Source organism: Rattus norvegicus, chromosome 1, assembly GCF_021556685.1.
Source record: "Rattus norvegicus strain SHRSP/BbbUtx chromosome 1, alternate assembly SHRSP_T2T, whole genome shotgun sequence".
Classification (NCBI taxonomy): Eukaryota; Metazoa; Chordata; class Mammalia; order Rodentia; family Muridae; genus Rattus; species Rattus norvegicus.
In genome coordinates this window covers 200654445-200675791 of record NC_141534.1, presented here as the reverse complement: position 1 = coordinate 200675791, position 21347 = coordinate 200654445, and the positions used below count along the sequence as shown (strand labels likewise).

At 45.2% G+C, this 21347-nt stretch overlaps 1 protein-coding gene and 3 pseudogenes across 5 annotated transcripts in view; 3 read left to right on the top strand and 1 right to left on the bottom strand.

Annotated features, from left to right (window-relative positions):
* Nucleotides 1-8724, bottom strand: part of Zranb1 (zinc finger RANBP2-type containing 1) — a 56258-nt gene extending 47534 nt beyond the window's left edge. For 4 of the 5 annotated variants that reach the window (XM_087620951.1, XM_087621635.1, XM_087621756.1 and 1 more), the window contains exon 1: nucleotides 8416-8724. The gene's annotated coding sequence lies outside the window, so the exon portion shown is untranslated. 5 annotated transcript variants of the gene reach the window in all.
* A 3080-nt stretch (nucleotides 8725-11804) lies between these two features.
* Nucleotides 11805-13517, top strand: LOC148007831 (uncharacterized; annotated as a pseudogene).
* A 766-nt stretch (nucleotides 13518-14283) lies between these two features.
* On the top strand, nucleotides 14284-16354 carry LOC148007830 (uncharacterized; annotated as a pseudogene).
* A 1598-nt stretch (nucleotides 16355-17952) lies between these two features.
* LOC147996988 (MLV-related proviral Env polyprotein pseudogene) lies at nucleotides 17953-18905 on the top strand (annotated as a pseudogene).
* Nucleotides 18906-21347: the final 2442 nt, after the last annotated feature.

The window sequence follows — 21347 nt, the reverse complement described above, 5'->3', positions numbered from 1 at the left end:
AGAAATTCATGTTTCTAAGCATCAGTTTAACTATTAACAGTTTAAAAGCACTAGACTATAAGACTAATAAACTGTTCAATAAGTATTTGTTCCATTCCTTACTACCTGAAAGTATGTCATTCTACACCAGACTTCTGTATTCAAAATCTGAGCAGCCTGGACTACTATGACAACCCATAGTTGGATAGTGGTACGTAAAGAGCATAAGTACCTTTTTTTTTTTTTTTGCAATCATTATTTTTTGGTAGTGGTACTAAGGAATAAAGCCCACGGATTTGCATGTGCTGGCAAGTAACTCTGAGCTATAGTCCCAGTCAACTAAATATCTTCAGAAAATACTACATACATCCTCTACAGAAGTCACTGTTATCTATTGCAGAGACACCTGTTATCAAACACTAAACTGAACAAACCTGCTAAAATCCTCTTAAGAGTGTGTGAAAAGTAAGACACAATAAATTCAAGTTAAGTAACGGCTATCAGAGTGGCACCAGCCACACTGGCACTATGGCATTATTTAACTGAGGCAATTACCTATACTACAGTTAAGAATATCTATCTTCATTCCAAATAAACCTGTCCTTTCTTTCAAATGTTTTAATTATACATGTATACATGGTGAGTGCTGGTGCCCTTGGGTCCAAAAGTATTAGATCCCCTGAAACTAGAATTACATCACCCATAAAATAAGCTAATCTGAGTACCAGGAACACAAACAACTCCTGTTCTCTGCAAAAGCAGTGTCTTAACCACTCAGTGTTCTTCCCAGCCCCTCTAAAATTTGCTATTTCAATCTGGTAAATATGTATTAACTATGGAAGAAAACATAATGGAATTCTGACAGGTTTCCCCTCTTAAATTAAACAGGAACTAACAATCCACTGAGAAGAATGAAAATACCTAGAAGAGAGTTATTTACCATTTTATCTACTTTAGCATATAACAATAGTGACATTTCTTTTCATCCATCTTCTAGTCATTTCAGGAATTCTATTTACTTACTAACTTTATCTCTTTAAATACAAAATTAACTTTCTCTAAGAATTTCCGTTGCTAAATAGTGAGAGAAAGGAGGCAAGAAATACTACATATATATCCTTCAACTATATAGTAAAGTCAATTTTACCATAACTTGAGTCATGCACTTCAAATTACAATCTCAAACAAAACTAATCATCTTATAACTCAGAAATAGTGGACAGATATAACTAGTTGAAAAATTAGTCTTCTTAGATATGCATAAAAATGGGCCAATTAATCTTGAGAGTACATTCTCAATCCATCATTTAAATATAAAAGAGGGCTGGGGAGTTCAATATAGCATGCCTGAAATCCTGGCTTCCATCTTGAGAATCATAAAAGAATAAGGCAACTTTCCTAAGAAGTATGACAGGCTTAACATGTTCAAAACCTTTTTCATTATTCTATTCTCTTAAAGAGACTGCAAACAGATTCCCAAGTTACAAAGCACCCTTAAGAAGGCCAGCGGAAAGTATATCTAGCTCACTAATAGCAGCTTTTTATCAGATGCTAAGGGGGCTTCCTGTTTGACAGGGCAAGGAGGTAGTACCCAAACCTTAACACAAAGTATAATGTGAAACAAGGCTGTAAAAGGTGGCAGAAGCAAACAGCTAAAATACTCCAAGGCAATGCCAATTCAGATTGGCAAATCCCTCAAATCAAATTCAATTGGAAATATAAAAGTTATTTGAACTATAATTGCATCAAAACACATAATTTAGACTAGGTAGAATGACACGTATCTTTAAACCCAGCACTCAGGCAGAAACAGGCAGACCTCTATGAGGTCAAGGCCAGCCTGGTATACAAAGCAAGCTCCATGCCAAACACGGTTACACAGTGAGACCTCCCATCTCAAAACAAGTTATTTAACATTTCTTACTTAATATTGTAAACTAGACTAGATCATTTTCCTCATGATTCCTATAGTGTGGTAATAAAAGCAGAATGAAGTTTTTTTTTCCTTCCATTGCAGAGACAACAAAGAGTATCATGCAGAAGAGTGCAAAAGAGCAACAGACTGAAAGCAATGTTTGTTCCAAGCATTATAAGTGGGTGAACAACTAGGCCAACTTTGTCTGTCACAATTCTGCCAAAGTCACCCTGTTCAACAAGTAAACACTAACAGCTAATATTGCTAAGCATTATATAAAGCATTTTACATATATTAACCAATTCACTCCTCAGAACTATTATTATATCCAATTTTCAAGACTGGAGACAAAGCATGGTGACTATCCTTTAAAAAAAAAAAAATCACTAACTGGTACAGTCAGAATCTGAATCCAGGCCTTCTATATCCAAGCACACACATTCAATGGCCTATTCCCACTATCCAAAACTTGAACTATTAATCTGCCTGTGTTTCTTGCTGAGCAATCCCTCTGAAACTACCAATAGGCAATACCTAAGACATTTTGAGAAAAACAAAAAACAAACAAACAAAAAACTTAGTGACACACACTTCATATTTTCTTTTTTAGATTGAGAACTATGTCTAAAAAGCTGAACAAGTAAGCAAAACCTAGATTTTTTTTTAAATACACTAAATTCAGCACCTAAATTGGAGAGTATGGGGGGGGGGGTATAAACAGCCTGACTTTAGACTAATGTATACTAGTCCAGATTTTAGAGAAAAAAAAAAAAAAGATTCAACACTCAGGAGGCAGAGGCAGGCAGACCTCTGGGAGTTAAGACTAGCCTGGCCTACCTGGTCAGTTCCAGGATAGCCAGAGTTACATAGTGAGACCTTGCCCATCTCAAAAAAACAAAAAGCAAACAAAACAAAACAAAAACGTGCTACGTTAATAACAATTAAAAAGCCTTTCATTTTTATTCAGCAAAGTGAAAAAGAGTGAGTCTATCTAAATGGTATGTGTAGGAATTTCAGAGCCTACAGATGACCATGCTTTAAAGGAAAGCATGAAATGATTGCTCATATGATTAGTAAGCAGACCCTACCAATCTGTTAGAGACAAAAACGTCTCACTTGTAAAAATAAAAGGCAGCTAAATATGCGCTCTCTAGCAGAGTACTACACTATTTGCAAAGCCTGTTCTGTATCAAACTCACTTTTGAAAACAAGTGAATTTATTTTGCAAATATCTTATTTCCAAAGATGATGAGAAATAAAATTTCCATTTCCACTGTAATATGGAATAGTTAAGCTCAAATTTTAAAACATAACTAATATTTAATTTGTTACTACATAGCAGACCTGATCTCTGTCTCTAATGTTGCCATATGTCCACAAAGCATACTACCATGAATTAAAAGTACCAAGTAATATAATAGAATGTTATCCATCCTCTGACCTGATGACCAGTTATAAGATGTAGACACAGAGGCACAAGTCTGCTGTCATTGGGATAGTTCAGTGGCAGAGGAAAATCAGCACTGAAATATTCACAGCATATGTCTTTAAATAATCCTCAAGGAATAGGTATAAAAACAAGAAATCAAACAGTGTCGGCCATGTGTTGATGATGAGGTTATGGACACATGAGAACTCATTGTCCTGGCCTCTATGTGTATGTGTGAAAAACGTTCACAATAAGGAGCTTTTAAGGCTATAGATGTAGCTCAGTGACAGACCACTTACCTGATATGTACAAGTCCCTGAATCTTCATCATAGAGTTGGGGTGATTAATTAGATCATTAAGCTATTCTAGACTGAGAATTAAGGAGGTTTGTTAGTGTTTTAAAAAAAAAAAAAGAATGAAATATTTTGGAGACTAACAACACAATCCTACTGAAAAATCATGGTCCAGGGACTTACTAAAGTAGTCTATAAACTGTTTACTGAATTGTAAAGAAATTCAAAGTAAATATTTAAAAAAAAACTTTTCAGGGTTGGGGATTTAGCTCAGCGGTAGAGCGCTTGCCTAGCGAGCGCAAGGCCCTGGGTTCGGTCCCCAGCTCTGAAAAAAAAGAAAAAAAAATAAAAAAAATAAAAAAAAACTTTTCTTGCAATTTTACAGAATAATAAGCATTGAATACAGTGACATAAACAATTTGGGTTTAGAAGTCAAAAATATATTACTTATTTATTATTTATTTGTAAAAACTTAATCTAGCTGAGAGTGATAGCATATGCCTAACAAAGCCAGCACTCAGAAAGCTAGAGTAGAAGGATCACTATTCACAAGTTCTAGGTCACCGTACACAGTATGCACCAAGCCAGTCTGGAATACACAACGAGATCTTACCTTATAAAGAAAAACAATCTATTCTACAACTTACAGGTATGGTTTAAAAAGTGAGAAATAGGGCTGGAGAGATGGTTCAGGGGTTAAGAATAAATACTGACTGCTCTTCCAGAGGTCCTGAGTTCAATTTCCAGCAACCACATGGTAGCTCACAACCATCTGTAACAGGGATCTAATACCCTGTTCTGGTGTGTCTGAAGATAGCAACAGTGTACCCACAAAGACAGTAAATAAATAAATCTTTAAAAAAAAAAAAAACGAAACAAACAAAAAAACACCCAGCATTTAAGGAAGTTTATTAAAGGCTAGTTTTACCTCCAGTTACACTGCAAAGATTTATGAATCTTTTAAGAAAAAGTTTTTATATAAACAAATTTATGGGACTAGATGGCTCAGGGGCTAAGAGTACCGGCTGCTCTTCCAGAAGACCTGGATTCAATTCCCAGCACCCACATGGCATCTTACAATTGTCTGTAACTCAGTTCTCAGGGGATACAACATGCACATGATGTAAAGACATACATACAGGCAGAATACCCATTCCCATAAAATAAAGGTTAAAAAGCACTTAAAACTATTTTATAAAAATTAGACAATTTTGGGCTAGAAGGCTGGTTCAGCAGTTAAAAACAGTGGCTGTTCTTCCAGAGAATCTGAACCCACAATGTCTGACGAGTGTCTGTACCTCCAATCCCAGAGTATATGACACTCTCTTTTGGCTTCCAAGGGTACTATATGCAGGTGGTAAACAGTCAAATATGCAGGCAAAACACCCATACACACAAAATATTTTTTGAATTAGACATTTGAAGGGAAAATATTTTGACAAACTATAAAAGGGTGAGTTTTCACAGAAGGTAAAGACACGCATCAGGAGAATTTACTGCCAAGAAATTTACTCACACATCAGAAACACACACACCTATTTTCCAAATGCCTAAATATCCACTTACTTACTGCATAACTATATGTATTATTTTTGGTATATAAGAATACTATAGGCCAGTTTTATGTTTTCTTCCAACCACACTGACAGGTAGCAATGAAATCATACGTCTGCCTTTTGATCAACTGTACAATCAGCATCTGAGGTTAGAAATGCAAATAGGCTACAGGTTATTCCTCCTTCCCATGATGATAAATGTCATCTGCATAAAAATGCAAAATAGCTACCTTTCATGTCACTAGTACCAAATCCAAAGTCAAGTAACTGCCTTAGACTCCGTGAACAAAACCAGAGATTTTCATTTGAATAATGCAGCATCATATCGAATAGTAAAATGCCAACACCTTGTATTAGTAAGAAACAGGGTAACAAATGTAAACATAATGACCAAGTATTTTTTATGACATGACCATAGTTTCAAATATTTTCTCTCATAAATCATCAAAAATCCCAGAAACTCCAATAGTAGAAAGCATACAAATTGTATATCCTGAAATACCTCTGTAACCAGAAATACTTTGTCAGATTACATTTTCAGAGCCAACTATACTGTCTCCATAGATACAAACTCATTTCTCAGGGCCTTAAAAATACAGTTGGGAAACAGAAGTCATAAAAAGAAATCTACGCTACCAGAGACTAAGGAAAAAAAGGTGGAAAGTATCATGCAAAAGAGCAAATACATCCCTCCAAGTTAAGTTCTCAAAGGGGTGCTTCGGAGATTGCACTTAACTTGATGTACAGTAAAAAGGGGTAAAATAAATAAAGGCCAAGAGGGGGACTATACAGAAACAACTTAAGTTTAGCTGGCCTGAGCTTCACATAGTGAAGAATTAAGATTAAAGTATATATATCAAGATCAACTACTGAGAAATTTGAACACGAAAAGGAGTTTGACTTTTTTTTCATTTCTGTAAGTTTATATATTGTGGTAAGAAGTGAACGTGCTGGTGTTGTTTTTTGGGTTTCTTTTTTTTGGGGGGGGTGGTGTTTTGTTTTTTGAATTAGTGTTTCTCTGTGTAGCCCTGGCTGTCCTGGAACTCACTCTGTAAACCACAATGGCCTTGAACTCAAAGATCCACCAGCCTTGGCCTCCTGAGTGCTGGAAATAATGGTATGAACCACCACTGCCCTTCAGAGGTGTCAGTGTACTTAAATACAGAAAATATACCTAAGGTATAAAGAGACACAAACATTCCAAATAAACCACTACAAACTGGAAGAAAAAGTGTTCAAACAAGAAGGTATTTCTAAGGAAGAGGAGAAGCCATAGCAATGCTCAAATAAAACCAAACCAAGTTATATAAAAAGTTAACACCCTACTTTTGCAACTACTTTTAAGTTTTTTGTTTTTGTTTTTGTTTTTTTTTTTTTGGTTCTTTTTTTCGGAGCTGGGGACCGAACCCAGGGCCTTGCGCTTCCTAGGCAAGCGCTCTACCACTGAGCTAAATCCCCAACCCCCTACTTTTAAGTTTTAACTGATTTTTATAAAAGCAGTATAAATATAAAGTACAAGTAACAGCTCTCACTGTATCAATTACACATAAATCAATTTACCTTAAACATTGTACAACTGAACTAATGTTAATGCTCAGACTTCATTTATTTATGGTTTTGGGGGAACAGGGTTTCTCTGTGTAACCTTGACTCTCAAGAAACTCGCTCTGTAGACCAGTATAGCCTAGAACTCAGAGACCTCTGCCACCTGAGTGCTGGGATTAAAGGCATTCACTACCTTGCCCGGCCTAATCCTCAGACTTAAAATTGATATGCCACAACCCCTATCAGTACACATATATGGATCAAGGCCATTAGTTTAAAATATATTACCATGAATTGTAAGTTCATCTACTACCTCAAGCACATTTCAAGAGTAAATAAATGGGTGCCGCAATGCTCAGCAGCACTAATAAAAGGTTGTTAAAACAACCAGTAAAAATCTTCCAGAGCATTCAAGTAACATCCTCCTCAGAAAAAGTAAAATGCCTCATTATTGTCCTGCCTCTTAACCCCTCACAGGCCAAAAAAAAAATTTACAAAAATTTACAAAATTTACAAAAAGTTACAAAAATTTAAAGAGACTATTTTAAGAGCCCCAAAATCAAAAGAGCAAACTTCTAAATATACTTTTGAATTACCGAATTACCTCATTTAATTAAAATAATATTTAACAGGTTCCAGCTTTACTTTTCCCAAGCATAGTTCAGCCGACTTTCTAATAGCTTCTGTCACAAAGATCCTCGGGTCTCCCCTGTCTTCTCTATGTAAACAAAGTCACCCATGTTTGTTCAACCGAGGTACCATGCATGTAGCAAAAGTTAATAAGGGATTAACTGAGAGACCGCGGGGTACAGGAGCCACTCATTATATAACATTTCCAAGTATTTGCACATCACGTTTATTAACATCATCACAGGTCAACTATAGAGACCAAACATTACGAGCAGTGGGAGGGACTTATAACAGTGACTTAGGGGGTAACCGAAGGGGGAAATCGAGGGGCTGAGATACAAAATTCTAAGCAAGGTGGTTTCAAAACACCAGTGTCTCCAAGATAATGGGCGGGTTCAAACTTCCTGCATAACCTAAACTGCCTCTCCCCGGCGCTAATATCAAGTATTACAGCTCTTTTGTCTGTGCAATGACCGGCCAAATTTGAGCAGAAAAACAAAACAAAACAACAAAAACCACAAGGTAGTTGCACAGAGCGATCGTTACCAGGAGCGGAGTTCCAGCTGCCCATGGCCACAAGACATCAACTCTCACCCTGATTTGCTTTAGGCAACTACGGAGAGGCAAGTATGAGGCGGAGAGAAAGTGGACAAGGGACCAAAACACAAGTTTGGAGATCAGCACCAACTTAGAGCGACGAATTCGGGTGTATACGGCCTACTGAGAAGTGGGAATAAGACCCACACACTCGGACTCGGGAGGAATTCTAGTCGCCGGAATGAGGCGGGCAGAAGGGCAGAATGAGGCTGCCAGCCAGACAGCCGACGGCGGCCAAATCAGATCGGTAAACAAGCCGGGCGGGCTACTCTCCCTCATCCCCCGGGTTGTCCCCGCGCCGGAAAGCCCAAGATGGACGCGCGGCCGCGGACAACCCCGGGCCTGCGATGCGCTATCCCGCAACGCTGCTGCCCGGAGGCTCGGCAGCCTGCGCCCCGCGACGCCCCGTCAGGCCGCGGTCGACCCGCGAGGGGCCTGCGGCGCGGCGCCCCCAACCCAGGCCCGGTTACCTGGCGGCCGCGACTCCTCCTCCTCCCCGTCTGACGCGCGGCGCCGGGCGGCCGCGGCGGCGGCGGCGACTCCCGCACGGCCCGCGGCGACGAGCCGAGCCCGGCCCCTCTCCGCCTCCCTCGGCGCCGCCGCCCACCCCGCTGCTGCCGCCTCCGCCCTCCCGCCTCAGTCAGGACATGTTCTCCGCGGGCCCGCGCGCGGCTCCCAGCGGCCCGAGGGGCGGAGAGGCGGCGCGGAGGCGGGGGCCGAGGCTCGGGGACAGGGGCGGAGCAGACTGAGGATGGCCTCGGGCGCTGAAGACTCCGAATGGCGGCGGTCAAGACCCTAGAGCTAAATAAACCCCGCGGCGGCTGCACAACGTCAGGAACTGGACCTTGCTGCTCACCGTCCTGTGATTGGTCCCGAGGCCTCAGGAGGCGCAGCCAATAGGTGATCGCCTCTTTCCCGGAGCAGGAGGCGGGCCGAGGCCGTGATGTCAGCAGCATGCGTCCTGATTGTGAGGCTAGAGCCCGCGCGGTCCTGCCACGCATCCTCCCGGGTGGCGAGTTTCCTCAAATAAAAGTGCAGGATACGCCTGGAAGGTAGGAGTCGGGTTTCCGGGACCGCCGTGGGCTCTTACAGCTGAGTCCCCAGAGCTTTGAACTAGCGCGAGTCTTGCGTCTCAGGAATGAGCTGTTTGCTAACTGGGATGCTGCTTGGCGGTTCCTTAGGACATTTAAAACCTTTTTTAAATTTCCATAATTTAACACAGGCTTTCATTCTGTGGCTCAGGCTGGCCTGGAACTCTTAAATGATCTTCTTGCCTCAGCCTCCCCAAGAGCGCTGAGATTACAAGCCCTGCTTACTTTGCTTTTTACTTGTTTTCAGACGAGGTTCTCTTGTAGCCCAGTTTATTTCTAATCCTTCTAAGTAGCTGAGAGCCTCAGCCTCCAGAATGCCGGACTTAAAAGTATGCCACCACTACACTTGGTTTCAACTACCATTTATTTTTATAGTGAAGTTGCCAAGCTTGACAGCCCGAGTTCCATCCCCAGTACCTACATAGTGGAAGAAGAGAACTAACTCCCACAGTTGTTCTCTGAGCTACACACAAAAGAAATAAATTAATTAATTAAAAAAAACGAAAGAATATGGGGGCTGGAGAAACAGCCAACATATAAGAGTACTTCCAGCTCTCGCAAAGACCCAGAGTTGAGTTCAGTTCCCAGCAGCCACTTCAGTGGAGTACAGTAATCTGTAACTCCAGCTACGGGGATTCAGTGCCCTTTTGTGGCCTCTACCAGCACCCACACTCACTTGTATTGAAATGTTTTTCAAAAACTCGTCCCTGTCGCCCACCCACTCAAGGCCTAAACCTGACTTTCAGCCTGTACAAGTTAACTCTTACATGACCCATGTACTGGGAAGTTTGTGTTCCAGGAACTCGGAGGTGCCATGAAATCAGATAGCTGTACTCCAAGCGTGTAAACAACGTCCTCCACCCTGAACCCAGAGTTCCGAGAAAAGCCACAAAGAACATCTGTGTGACCCCAGATATCCCTTTTGCCCGCTCAAAACTTGCTTAAGTTTGAATAAGCGCGAGGACCAATCATGTATCACCCCGCCATCCTTTTCCGGTTCCTCAACCAAAACCCTATATAAACTCTGTGCTTCTGTGGTTCGGGACCCATCCCTCTGCCTCCTGCGAGAGGTACTTATTGGTCCAGAGCTCTGCCCGAATACAGCCTGTTGCTTTTGCATCGAACTCTGTCTCTTGTCGTTCTTGGGCGCCGCTCCCTCCCAAATTGAGAGAGGCCGAGGAATTCGGACTTAACATTTGGGGGCTCGTCCAGGATCTGAGTGAACTCCCCAAGAGACAGAGACTCTTCTTCGGAGGCTGTTTCGGTTTCATGTGTTCAGTGTGTTGCTGTTGTGTCCTCAGCATTGTGGTGTTAGTCTTAAGTGTCGTTGTTGGTGGCCTTCTGTGGTATTTTCTGGGACGGTCGTAGAGGGGCTCCGGGAAGGAGCCAAGGAGCAGCTGCCCAGGGGGCCGTAAGGACCCCTGTGGCTGCGGGGAGCGGACTCGCTCAGACTTGCAGGCTGCGACCCTGGAGGGACACCTCTGGGGGGATTGGGAAGACGTGGAATCCTCCCTGCGGGGTGACGTGGAATCTGCCCCAAGTGAGAGGGAAGACGTGGAATCCTTCCCTAAGGAACAAGGCGTGTGGGAAATGTGGAATCCTCCTACTTCGGTCCTTTTTGTGCCTCGAGAGGAGCGTCTACTTCTTGTCGGGAAGACTCAGTACGCTCGGCTCCCGAGTGAAGTTGCTTTTGGTTTCTTGTTTGAGCACCGCTCTGGGCAGCTTTGTCTTGGCGCCTTAGTGTTTTTGTCTCTCCTGGTTGTTTTGTCTTGTTTTCTGTATTTTGAGGCAGGGACGGGACAAAAGGTATCCACCCAGCTTTCCCTCACCCTGGATCATTGGGCCGAAGTGAAAACTAGAGCCCACAATTTGTCGGTGAAGGTCAGGAAGGGACCATGGCAGACTTTCTGTACCTCTGAGTGGCCGACTTTTGAGGTAGGATGGCCCCCTATAGGAACTTTTGATACAGCCATCATTAGGAACGTCAAGGCCGTAGTGTTTCAAGAGGGGCCAGGAGAACACCCTGACCAACAACCTTACATTTGAAAGAACCTAGCTCAAGTCTCAGGGTGGCGCGCCCCAGGAAACACGAGAGACCGGCTTGATGTAAAAGCAAGAGGCAGTTTAATAGTAACGGAGCTCCGGGCCGACACATATCTCACGCAGGAGACAGAGGAGTCGACCCCGAAACTCAAAAGTCAGGGGTTTATGTAGGGAAAGCTAGGGGGTTTGGCGAGGTTACACACAATTGGCTGTTTCAAACAGTGGCAGCTAATTTCTGGCGCGGCTATAAGTGATTGGCTCATTCAAACATAGCAGTGAGATTACAACACAGCAGAAGAGTACCTGCTGACTGGAGCGTACAGAATTTTAGAAGCCAGGGGCTTATCAGGGTTTGAAGGACATCTGGTTAAAGTGTGACTCTGAGTAAGCTGGGGGAGATGCCCTCCTGTCAGATGGTTTATGAGTCAGTCCTGATAGCTTGGGCTGGTTCCTGTATTCCTTTTCTTTATCTTTATGGTCTGTTAGTCCTGGCGGCAGGGCGGGCCCCATCATGCCTAGACTTGCCTGGGCTTGCCTTTCACGGTTTTTAGCCCTGAGTCTGTGAATTTTGAAACTTACTTTTTACTTTAAATCTATATCCTTTCACATTCTGGTCTGGGAGGATTTGGTCTTGAATCCTCCACCATGAGTCAGACCCTGGATAAAGAAACTGGAACCCAGGGTGCTGGTCGTCCGAGAGGCAGGTGGTAACAAGAAAAGTTGAGATCCTGAGTCCCACAGAGGGACCCTCAGCCCCTCCACCCAAGATTTACCCCGAGATTGAGGAGCCGCCCGATTGGCCAGCTCCCATGCCTCCCCCATACCCCCAGGGCCCCGATGATGCTGGCGCTGGTGCCCTGGCAAGGGGACCGGTGGCTAGAACCCGCAGCAGGAGGGCTCAGAGCCCTGAAGGACCTGACTCGACCACCACCCTCCCATTGCAGTTGTTTGGGCCACCTGTGGACCCCCCTGGGATCCATCCCCTACAGTATTGGCCTTTTTCATCAGCTGATCTTTATAACTGGAAAACTAACCATCCCTCTTTCTCTGAGAACCCAGCCGGCCTTACAGGCCTTCTGGAATCCCTAATGTTTTCCCACCAGCCTATGTGGGATGGTTGCCAGCAATTGTTACAGGTCCTTTTCACTACTGAAGAGGAGGAGAGGATCTTGCTGGAAGCCAGGAAAAATGTCCCCGGGAACGGAGGTGTACCTACCAACCTCCCCAATGAGATGGATGCCGGATTTCCCCTGAACCGCCTGAACTGGGACTACAACACAGCCGAAGGTAGGGAGCGGTCAACCGTCTATCGCCGGGCTCTGGTAGCAGGTCTCAAAGGGGCAGCGCGGTGCCCCACTAATTTGGCCAAGGTAAGAGAGGTGATGCAGAGGCCTGCTGAGCCCCCTTCAGTGTTTCTTGAGCGCCTGATGGAGGCCTACAGAAGGTATACCCCGTTTGACCCCACAGCCGAGGGTCAGGCGGCAGCAGTAGCCATGGCCTTTATAGGTCAGTCGGCCCCCCGATATTAGAAAGAAACTCCAGAAAATAGTGGGACTGCAGGATTATACCCTACAGGACTTAGTAAAGGAAGCAGAGAAAGTGTATCATAAGAGAGAGACAAAGGAAGAAAGGATGGAGAGAGAAAAGAGAGAGAAGAAAGAGAAGACAAAAGGGAAGGAGAAAGAGAAGAGATTGACCAAGATCCTGGTGGCTGTAGTGGAGGACAAGAGAGACCTAGACAGAGAGGGTACCTGGGCAACAAAGGAAGAGAAGGAAGAGAACCAAGAGAAGGAGCCATTCGACCCCCATTAGACCGCAACCAATGTGCCTGGTGTAAAGAGAAAGGACACTGGGCGAGGAACTGCCCCAGGAAACGAACCAAGAAGGTCCTGGCACTAGAAGATGACTAAGGGAGACAGGGCTTGGCCCTCCTCCCCGAACCTAGGGTAACTCTGAAAGTGGAGGGGACAGCAGTGGACTTCCTAGTGGACACTGGGGCTGAACACTCGGTCTTGAAGAAACCATTAGGGAACTTAAAAGACAAACAAACTATGGTGGTGGGGGCCACGGGCAGCAAGCTCTACTCTTGGACTACAGATAGGACAGTAGACCTCGGGAAAGGCCAGGTCACTCACTCTTTCCTGGTCATTCCTGAGTGCCCAGCGGCCCTGATAGGACGCGACCTTCTCACCAAGCTTAGAGTGCAGATTAGGTTTTCTCAGGAAGGTCCACAAGTGACATGGAACAACCCTGCCATGGCCTTAACCCTGAATTTAGAAGATGAGTACTAGGGTTGGGGATTTAGCTCAGTGGTAGAGCGCTTACCTAGCAAGCGCAAGGCCCTGGGTTCGGTCCTCAGCTCTGAAAAAAAAAAAAAAGAAAAAAAAAGAGGTAGCAACCCCCCCCCCCAAAAAAAAGACAAAATAACTAGAAGATGAGTACTAGATGCATGAGCCAGCGATCAGGACAGAGCCCCCAGCTGATTGGCTATCTAAGTTCCCCAAGGCCTGGTCAGAGACTGGAGGGACCGGGATGACAAAACAGGTTCCCCCTGTGATAATAGACCTTAAGGCAGGGGCCACCCCAATAAGGGTCAGGCAGTATCCCATGAGTAAAGAAGCGCAAGAGGGGATTAGGCCACACATCCAGAGACTCCTGGCTCAAGGTATCCTGGTCCCATGCAAATCACCATGGAACACCCCGCTCTTGCCCGTGAAGAAGCCAGGTACTAGTGACTATCAACCAGTCCAGGACCTTCAAGAGGTGAACAAAAGGGTACAGGACATCCACCCCACTATTCCCAACCCATACACGCTCCTCAGCTCTATCCCATCTGAAAGGACTTGGTATACAGTGTTGGATTTAAGAGATGCTTTCTTTTGCCTAAGACTCCATCCCTCCAGCCAGCCCATCTTCACCTTTGAGTGAAGAGATCCCAATACCGGCCAGGTGGGACAGTTGACTTGGACTCGGCTACCCCAGGGGTTCAAAAACTCCCCCACGGGCTGGAGAGATGACTCAGTGGTTAAGAGCTCTGACTGCTCTTCCAGAGGTCCTGAGTTCAAATCCCAGCAACCACATCGTGGCTCACAACCATCTGTAATGGGATCCGATGCCCTCTTCTGGTGGTCTGAAGACAGCTACAGTGTACTCATATACATGAAATAAATCTTTAAAAAAAAAAAAAAAAACTCCCCCACTCTCTTTGATGAGGCCCTCCACCGGGATTTAGCAGCATTCCGGCCAACAACCCCCAGGTAACACTCTTGCAGTACGTAGATGATTTACTTTTGTCAGTGGCCACTGAGGACGAGTGCTGGCGAGGAACGGAAGACCTGCTGCAGGAGTTGGGTGAGTTAGGGTACCGGACGTTAGCCAAGAAGGCACAGCTGTGTTGGAAAGAAGTCACCTACCTAGGGTACTTGCTGAAAGAGGGACAACAGTGGCTGACGGAGGCCAGAAAGAAGACCGTCACCAGCATTCCGGTGCCCAGAAACCCCAGGCAAGTACATGAATTCTTGGGAACGGCAGGGTACTGTCGCATTTGGACTACCGGGTTCGCTACCCTGGCTGCTCCCCTGTACTCCCTCACCTGAGAAGGGGTTGACTTCAACTGGCAGTCTGAACACCAGAAGGCTTTTGAACAACTCAAAAAAGCATTATTGTCTGCCCCAGCCCTGGCTCTACCCAATTTGACCAAGCCATTCTACCTGTACGTGAATGAACGAGCAGGAGAAGCCTGAGGTGTTTTGACCCAACCGTTGGGGCCTTGGAAGAGGCCAGTAGCCTACCTATCTAAGAAATTGGACCCAGTGGCTTCGGGATGACCGTTTTGCCTAAAGGCGATTGCCGCAGTGACTGTCTTAGTAAAAGACTTCGACAAGTTGACTCTAGGCCAGAGAGTCACGGTCGTGGCCCCGCATACCCTGGAAAGCATAATCAGGCAGCCCCCAGATCGCTGGTTGACCAATGCCCGCATGACCCACTACCAGAGCTTGTTATTGACAGATCGAGTGACCTTTGCCCCCCTAGACATTCTGAACCCTGCAACCTTGCTACCAGAAGCGGAGGAACGAGCTCCCATCCATGATTGCCAAGACATCCTGGCAGAAGAAACCAGCACCCAGAAGGACTTGACTGACCAGCTGTGGCCAGGGTGCCCTAACTGGTTCATGGATGGTAGCAGTTTCGTGGTAGAGGGTAAGAGGATGGCTGGGGCAGCGGTGGTAGATGGGAAAAGGACTATCTGGGCTAGCAACCTGCCGGAGGGCACCTCTGCTCAAAGAGCGGAGCTCATCGCATTGACCCAGGCTTTGCGGCTGGCCAGCGGGAACTGTGTCAATATCTATATGGACAGCAGTTATGCCTTTGCCACTGCCCATATTCATGGAGCCATCTACAAACAGAGGGAGCTATTGACGTCGGGGGGAGGGGGGAGGAGATCAAAAATAAAGAAGAAATCTTAAGTCTTCTCAAGGCCATCCATCTACCCAAGAAGGTGGCCATCATCCACTGCCCTGGACATCAGAAAGGTACAGATTACATAGCAAAGGGCAATCATATGGCTGACGAGGCTGCCAAACGAGCGGCTCAGGGCCCAGTGGTTCTGGTTGCTCAACCACGAAAATACTGGGACCTGGAGGCCATCTTCCCGGAGGCCACCGAAAGGTTTCAGTATACCCCAGAAGACCTAGATAAAATCAAGAAAAAGGTTGGGCCCTGTCTAGAGAAGACACCAGGGATTAAGACCAGCCCTGATGGACGCATGATCCTGCCCAGCAAAGAAGGTTATCATTATGTACGAAATCTCCATCAACTAACCCATCTGGGCTCAAAGAAACTAAAGGAACTTGTCCAAGGCTCTGATTACTACATCCTGGATTTGCCTGAGGTTCTACAGAAAGTAACCTCCGAGTGTCAGGCCTGTGCCTTCACTAATGCAGGCCACCACCATAAGGTAACCGGGACCAGGCTAAGGGGAGATAGGTCAGGAGCTTACTGGGAAGTAGACTTCACAGAGGTAAAACCAGCCAAATATGGATATAGATACCTGCTAGTGTTTGTGGACACTTTCTCTGGTTGGGTAGAGGCTTTTCCAACGAAAAAAGAGATAGCGCAAGTAGTAGTAAAGAAGATCCTGGAAGAAATATTCCCCAGGTTTGGTGGTGCCCAAGGTCATTGGATCTGACAACGGACCTGCATTTGTTGCCCAGGTAAGTCAGGGACTGGGCCGCCAACTGGGGACGAATTGGAAACTACATTGTGCATATAGACCCCAGAGCTCAGGATAGGTAGAAAGGATGAATTGAACCCTAAAGGAGACCTTAACTAAATTTGTCTTAGAGACCGGCGAATCAGACTGGGTGACCCTCCTCCCCTTCGAGCTGTTCAGGGCGAGGAATACCCCGGGAGGACTTGGGTTGACACTGTTCGAGGTCCTTTTGGGGACCCCTCCCCCAGTAACCAGAGCAGACCAGATAACTTGTGACTCTGATCTTATATCTTCAAAGCTTCTATTTGCCCGAATAAAAGCCCTCGAACTTCTGAGAAACCAGGTGTGGAACCAGCTGAAGGACTCCTATGAGACTGGGGACCTGTCCATACCTCACCAGTTCCAAGTGGGAGACACGGTCCTGATACAGAGACATCGTGCAGGGAACCTTGAACCACGCTGGAAGGGACCCTATCTGGTACTGTTGACTATCCCCACCGCAGTGAAGGTGGACGGGATCCCTACCTGGGTACATGCCTCACACGTGAAGAAGGCTTCTGCGTCTAGTCAGGATGAATGGACTGTGGTGTGGACTGATAATCCTCTTAAGTTGCGCCTTCAGTGGGGAAACAGGGAATCGGGGCAACCCTCACCAACCTAAAACCTTTACCTGGAAGGTTATTAACGAGGCTGGAGATGTAGCCAGCACCTCTGCGCCCTATACAGGGGCGTCTCCCCAGTGGCCAACCTTACAAGTGGACTTGTGCCACTTGGCCGCAGGAGGAAATTCCTACTGGGGTTTACCTAGCAATTACCTACCTATAGACAAAGCTCCCCACGGGTCAGGAATAAATGAACGATATGTCGGCTGTGACACAGTCCACCGCCGCACCAACATTAGGGAAACTGAGTTCTATGTTTGTCCTGGGGCCCACCGGGACAGGGCGCTTAATTATAAATGTGGCTATAGGGATACATACTATTGTGCCTCGTGGGGCTGTGAGACCACTGGGGATGCATACTGGAAGCCTTCCTCCTCCTGGGACTATATAATCGTCAAAAAGGGGTGGAAGAATTCCCAGAGAAACTCTACTCTGACTGCCGAGTGCAGGAACAGTGACCCAAACACAAAGGGGTGGTGTAATCCCCTTATTGTCACCTTCACTGAGGCAGGAAAAAAAGTGACCTCGGAAGAATGGGCAAGGGGTTTCGAATGGGGTATCCGTTTTTACGTTACCAACCGGGATCCTGGGCTAACTTTTAAAATTAAACTTGACATTAAAAACACCTCTAGCAGCCCAGTGGGCCCCAATAAGGTCCTGCCTGATCAAGGATCTCCAAAAGCCCCAGCAGCTCCCCCGGCAGCTCCACCCTCGAAAGCACCCATGTCCCCTCCCAGGGGACATAACAGCAGTACTGGCTCGCCAGTCACTAGTGCACCTTCTACTCTGTCTACTCTTATACATACTGTGCCCCCCCATTACTAGGCACCCTTCTACTGGAGATAGACTGTTTAATCTCATCCGTGGGGCCTACCAAGCTCTTAACCAATCCAATCCTAATGACACAGAGTCCTGTTGGCTGTGTCTAACGGCCAGTCCACCCTACTATGAGGGGATAGTGCTGGAAGGGAGCTACAGCCACTCCAGCTCACATGGTGAATGTGCTTGGCAGGACCAAGGAGCTACAGCCACTCCACCTCACATGGTGAATGTGCTTGGCAGGACCAGGGCAAAGTAACCATCACTGAAGTGTTTGACTCGGGGCTATGCCTGGGTAATGTCCCTCCGAGCCACCGGTATCTCTGTAACCAGACCTCTCTGAGCCTAACCACTACCCAGGACTATTATCTAGTACCCCCTAATGGAACTGGTGGGCCTGTAATACTGGTCTCACCCCCTGTGTTGCTACCAGAGTTTTCAACAACTCTAGAAACTATTGCATCCTTATCCAGCTTTTGCCTAAGATTATATACCATGATGGCCCAGGGTTCAAGGACCTGCTTGACTGGAGAGTAACCAGGTATAGGAGGGAACCCATCTCCCTCACTCTAGCTATGCTATTGGGATTAGGGGTGGCAGCAGGAGTAGGTACAGGGGCTGCGGCCCTGGTAACCCAGCATCAAGGGTTCTTATCCTTACAGGCAGCTATTAATGAAGATCTTAGAGACCTACAAAACTCTATCGAGGCTCTATAGAAGTCTCTGACTTACCTCTCTGAAGTAGTTTTATAAAACAGAAGAGGACTTGACCTCCTATTTCTTAAAGAAGGGGGACTGTGTGCCGCCTTGAAGGAAGAATGTTGCTTTTATGCTGACCATATTGGAGTGGTTAGAGACTCCATGCAAAGGCTCAAAGAGAGACTAGATAAACAACAGAGGGACCGTGAGGTACCACAAGGATGGTTTGAGTCTTGGTTCTCCCATTCTCTGTCGCTGACCACTCTGTTGTCTGCTTTGGCTGGGCCCCTGGTGCTATTGCTTCTGTTACTTACCTTTGGGCCTTGCATGATTAATAGGCTTGTAGCTTTTGTTAGAGAAAGAATTAGTGCTGTGCAACTATTAATCCTTAGGCAACAATATAAGGCTTTACAAAATCCTGAAGATGAGCTATAATTCTAAGATTAGAATTATTTATTAGAAGAAGTGGGGATGAAATGTTCGAAAACTCGTCCCTGTCGCCCACCCACTCAAGGCCTAAACCTGACTTTCAGCCTGTACAAGTTAACTCTTACATGACCCATGTACCAGGAAGCTTGTGTTCCAGGAACTCGGAGGCGCCATGAGATCAGATAGCTGTACTCCAAGGGTGTAAACAACCTCCTCCACCCTGAACCCAGAGTTCCGAGAAAAGCCACAAAGAACATCTGTGTGACCCCAGATATCCCTTTTGCCCGCTCAAAACTTGCTTAAGTTTGAATAAGCACAAGGACCAATCATGTATCGCCCCGCCATCCTTTTCCCGCTCCTCATCCAAAACACTATATAAACTCTGTGCTTCTGTGGTTCGGGGCCAATCCCTCTGCCTCCTGCGAGAGGTACGTTTTGGTCCAGAGCTCTGCCCGAATACAGCCTGTTGCTTTTGCATCGAACTCTGTCTCTTGTCGTTCTTGGGCGCCGCTCCCTCCCGAATTGAGAGAGGCCAAGGAATTCGGACTTAACAGTACAAACACACACGTAATTAAAAATAAAAAATTTTAATTAGTTTCTTGAAGGAAAATTAACAGCAGTCTGGGAGGGCATTTAGTAGTTGTGTTAGATACCTCAGATCCAAAAAGATGGCCAGGTTACTTGAAGTTTGGTGTTTCCAAACTTGCGTGGGAATTCACTTTGTAAAGCTGCCTTTGGTATCTTGAGTTATTTGCATCAAATGGTATATGGCTGTATCAGCTGTACTAATGCTGTCAAAGAACGATACTTTGTATAACTTCCCCTCAGCAACATCTTTCACAACCAGTGGCATGCTTCCTCTCCATAGCCATTGCTGTGAGGTAGAGGCCTTCACAACCCTCTCCGGCTCAAGAACTTATCCGTAAGTTAAGTTTAAATGGGAATAGCCTTTTGTCTACAAAACAACACATTCTCCAGGATATAATTAACTCATTTAGAGGTAGACTCCCGTACTACTTTACTATATAAAAACAATAGTTCAACTGACGCTTTGGAAATACTTTCCTTAAGCACTTCCTCTTCCTGAATCAAAGCTTAACACATATTGCCTCCAAATAAATACCAATCACACAATGAGGTATCCAAGTTGTAGTTTATTTTAGTAAGAAAAAGGATATGATTTAGAGGACGCTTTCTAAGTCAATTTAGTAAATATCTAGTAAAAAAAAAAAAATCTGTGCAACAAGAAACAAGCACACAAAAATAAAGGACCACCTTAATGGTAAGAACTATATCACAGAGAGAGGCTAAATCAAAATAACCACAACTACAAAATGGGATTGCTAAGTAAATAAGTAAAAATGAACTAAAAACTGAAAAGGAGAGCAACGTCAAAAAACTGTGTTGAAGACAAAAAGACACTTGATGGGAATCTAGTAGTTCTCAGACCTGAGGAGACTGATAAGTACACTAAAGTGTTTGAGTTCAGTCCCCTAAATTCATGTAAGAAAACCAAGTGTAGTAGTAGTACATGCTTGTAATGTCAGTGCCAGAAAGGAGGAGACAGGAAAATCCCCGGGCTCTATGGCCAGCCAGTTAAGCCTAGTTCCAGGCCAGTGAGCAATCCTGTCTTTTTACACAAAAGTGGATGTTTCTGAAGAATGATACCCAAGGTATCATTTGCTCCTTTGCCCCAGGCATGTACACACAGGAACAAATACAAAAAGGAATGAAGTAGTTTTCAATCGTGACAACACTTTAGAATCACTAGTACCACTTTTTAAACATGGGTTCCATCTGTTGAGACCCATTGAGAGGCTCCCTAAAGGGAGAATCTTGGGATAGATGGGTCTTAAACACCCTTCAGCTACTCTGAAGTGCAGCCAGGTTTGAAAACCACTAAAGGAGCCGTACCCCCAAAATCTGCACATGGGGACACCGATACCTAGAAATACTAAGTGATTTAACATGCTAACAAATAGAAAACTGACTTGGTCAGATAAGAAACTAATTTGGAAGCCTGTGAGTTCTCCCTGGTGTAAACATGCAGCAAACCTTATGACCAAAGTTTGGTTCCTGGGATTCACATAGTGGAAGAAGAAAATCAAGTCCAGTGAGCTGTTCACTTCCACGCATGTGCCACAACACGTGTGAAGAATAAAGTATTTAAAGGCACCAACTGTAAGTTTTTGTTGTGTTTCTTAGAACAACTGTGGTCATGTATAGGGGCAATATCATGTGTTCTACCTTTTCTGCTAGGTGTTTCCTGACCTACCTGTAGAAAATATAATCCCATCATGTTTGTCTGGTTTGCCATTTGAGGGTTTCTGTTTAGTTCTGTTAATAGTAGAAAGCAAGGATTGGAGATGTGGCTCCAAAAAGGCCTGGAGTCCAGTTTCCAGCACCCATGTTAGGCAGCTCACAACCACCTGTCACTCCAGCTTTAGA